Below are 3,917 nucleotides of genomic sequence, written 5' to 3' on the forward strand. Positions count from 1 at the left end.
CCTCCATGCAGAGGAAAAAAAAAAAAGGCACCGAAGTGCCAGGCCAGCACTCCCAGGCTCTGGCTGCTGCCATCTCCTGACTATGTCTCGCCAGAGCTGAGCCAGATGGGGGCAGAGCCTGTTGGCTAAGCTCTCTGGATGCCACCTCTGAGTCCTCCCTTGCTCTGCATCTCTCCAGACAGGCGTCTCAAAGCTATCTTTAACCCTGGTTTTCCCATTGTAGGTCCCTGTTGCCCTGTAACGGGTACCCCAACCAGCAGCCTGATGCATCCCGTCCAAGCCAGAGCCATGTGTTCATCCTTTCACTGCTAGTGGCGTTTTATCTTTCTGAGCAACCCCACCATGCCTGGCAGGAACCTGTCCCCAGCAGAAGACCTGCCACTTGGACTTGCCCCACTCACGCATCACTTGCAAGCGTACCTATCATCCTGCCTTGCATGGCTGCCTGGGACTCCCAGCTCCACACCTCCACCTGCAGAGTCAGTTTCCCAATCACAGTTCATCCCCGAGCCCTCCAGAAGAGGGGTGGCAGCAGCTGGAGGTGGGGGAGAACCAAATCAGACCGACCGAGTCCCATCCCTGTATTCCAGTCACCCCAGGACGGTTTTCCTTGGGTCAGGTGTTGCCCACAGAGCAGCGAGCACTGACAGGGACTGGGGACCCAGTGCCAGGGTGCCCCGGCCAGCCACATGCTCTCCCCATAGCCCACCATACAGAAAGGTAGAGTTCTGGAAATGCAGAAGATTCTCTTTTTCTTTTCCACAGCCAAATCATGCAGCAGCAGATGCTGCCAAAATCCACATGCTGCAGCTCCCACCTTCCTTTCAGATGGATGCCAGGGCTCCAGCTGTTACAAGCTATACTGGGATGGTTGTGTATCCTGATTCAGCAGGGCCCCCTCCATCCCAGCCCTATGGATCTGTAAGTGCCCTAGTACATGCCTCTCATTTCAAATCTCTCCTCCCAGAATGAGGGGAATAGGCAAAGCAAGACCTCTGCATGTTCCACGTGGTAAACAGATGCACACTTAACTTTCCAAAGGACAAGTCTCTTCCCACCTTCCTCTCCCCCTGCTTGTCTTGGTTTCTCTTGCTCCATCTGGTGTTGTTTCTTTGTCTCACTTTCAACTTCCCTAAACCCTCAGTTTACCCAGTCTCTTGTTCTTTTTGCAGGTGCTCCTGCTGGTGTTTTGGAGTCCTTAAGGACACTCGGCTCCAACACTGCCCGTTCTGTCTGCTTGCAGTGTGTTCCCACACCTCCTGGGCTGGGCTCACTCACCTTTCCTAGTCTGCTCTGCCTGGAGGACTGTATGTAACCAGCCTTTTTGAAGGTCCAAAAAAGCATGATAGAGCTGTTACATACCTGTCTTCCTTGTTACCTGCCTGGCTTGTGCCGTAGTTTGCCAGTTCCTACCTCATGGCAGTCTGGCTGAGACAGAAACATGAGATACTCACAAACAACAGGTTCTGTTTTCCACTTAAATTCCACCTGCTCCTCTTATACCTTTGCTATTCCCGTGAGCTCTTGGCCTCAATTAAAAGAAGATTCTAACTACTTTTTTTTTTCCCCAGCTGTCTCTCCATAGTTTGGCCTTTCACAGCATCGATACTCACCTCCCATTCTTACGTTCTCTTGCTTTCTCTTCCAGATGCCCAACAGCTGAGAGAGGACTGTTATTCCCTCATTACTGATCTCTGGTGAAGGAAGTGTAGTCATTCTGCTTTGGCAGCCAAAAATTATTCTACAGAGAGAGGTTCTCAGGACATCCAGAATCGAAGTCACAGTAGGCTGCTCAGTGTGACCTTCTGCTCTTTGGAACTCTATCTATGGATAGTGCTTGAGGAGGCAGGAAGACTTAAGTTCCTATAACCCTTGCCAACACTGCTCTGACTTTAGGCAAGTCACTTAACCTCTTTGCATGTCCTCAGGCTGCAAGTGCAAGATAGATACTGTGTCTCAGGAGTGTGCTAAAGAGTTACCTAGTTAGGATTGCCAGGCTGCTTTGAATCACAAGGTGCTATACGTTAGAGGCTATTGTTTTGGTTACCTTCCCGTGAGCAGGATCAAAATCTAAATAAAGGCCAGAAGATCCTGAAGAAACTTTCACAGCTTGCCAAAAGAAAAGGAGTAACAAAATTTGCATCCATCCTCTGGACCACTTGCTTGGTTCCTCCTGACAGACATCAGTTCTGATGAATCCTGATCAAGCTATCAATTTAAGAATGACAGAACTGCTAGTCTCCAAGCAACAACAGTCTGTCCACTTCTTCCCTTTCTGCCCTAATGGAAAAGTTTCAGTGCTCAGAGGGTTCACCTAGAAAACAGGAGACCTGGGATTTCCCTCAGCTTTGTCACTAGGGTGCTGTGCAATTCCCTAAGCCCCAGTCACCATTTCCCTGCCCCACCTGGGTTGCTGTGTCTGTAGTCTCAAGTGTTCCTCTCCCTACCTTTCTCTTCCCTCACCCTTCCCTCTCTCTTCCCTCGAAGCCTCTCGCAACTGCTGCTGTTAGCGGATGTCACTGACTTACAAGCATTCTCCCCAGTCCCCTACTGCTGCACGCTCTCCAATAGTATTTGCTCTGATCAGCAGCTGCTTGCCTAAGCGGGGGAGTTCCTGCCAACCTGTCTAGCCTTACCTCTATTTTCCAGCTGGCTGGCAAGGGTCGGGGGGGGATCCTTGTGTGGATCCTTTTTTGTGGCTTCCCAAGTTCTGCATGAAGGACTTAATAAGCAGCATTTCCCAGAAAGCTGATCCTGAACATGTCAGGCCACTTCAGAGCAACTACTTTCATGGCCCACATTTGCAGCAGTTAATATTAAGCACAAAGATGACCCCCATTCATTTACAGAGAGGAAGGTCCCAGCCCTTGTAAAGGGTGTTCAGTCACTGGGCCCATCAGCATGCAAGCACACCTTGCTAGATAGCATTGCAGACATTTCCAAGTCCCATTTCCTTTCTCCATTCTGGCCCCATTTCTCTGGTGCTTTTGAGTTCCAGACACTTGAGAGCAGAGGGGAGCAGGGACAGCCCAGCTGCATTTTGCTGCAGCTGCTTGATCAACAACTTAATTGAGGAAAATTTTCATTGCTTAAAAAAAGCAGCTTGCAACCAGATGATGAGAACTGCTCCCATCTTAATGCAGGAACCAGGTGCTCTGAGCACAGGATCCCCAGTTCTGCTGCACACATACACACGGGGATATTTGGGAAGCCCTTTTCAGCACATACTTTGCTGAATCAGGACCCCGATTACATCTTCTGCTTTGTGATTATTTTGTAAGTTGAACAACCATTTCCTTTTCAGCTGTTGGAAAGAACTAGTTACTACAATTCACCTCTCAGATGAGCTTTCAGCAGCAGAGGTGATGCAGGGTTATAGATTCCCCCCCGACTTTGGGGTGACATTTTCTGTCAGCTGGAAGTGCCCCGCTGCCAGTCAATATTTTATACCTTCTAGCTGTTGGAAAAATGCAGCATGGGGTTTCACTCCTCAGTGTCTCTCCAGGAACTGACAATCCCATGGAGCTGAGCTAGAATCACGTTTCCCAAGTTAGGAAGTGTTCAGTGTGTGATGGCTACCCCTTCCCAACAAGCAGGATGGGAAGGCAGGGATCACGAGCAGGCACTGGTAGCTGTCTCCTGGTAGTTTGAGGGAAAGGAGAACGGCTTGGGGAACACAGCAAGATCAAAACAAAAGGGGGAACATCACCAGGGAGAAAAGGAGAGGAGGAGAAAGCAGAGAGGTGGCCTGCAAGAGATGAGAAAGCGAAGACGGCTGATGCGTTACTGTCACAAAGTCTTTGCCAGGAGCAACCCGCCGGGCACTTCCAGCCTTGCGGCAGAAACGCAGCAGCTGATGCAAGCGCCTGGTTTAAGTGTCAGACCCGAAGCGAAGCCCCTTCTCCCCAGACATCCCC

The sequence above is a fragment of the Pygoscelis adeliae genome, unplaced genomic scaffold, assembly GCF_000699105.1.
Source record: "Pygoscelis adeliae isolate BGI_AS28 unplaced genomic scaffold, ASM69910v1 Scaffold239, whole genome shotgun sequence".
NCBI lineage: Eukaryota > Metazoa > Chordata > Aves > Sphenisciformes > Spheniscidae > Pygoscelis > Pygoscelis adeliae.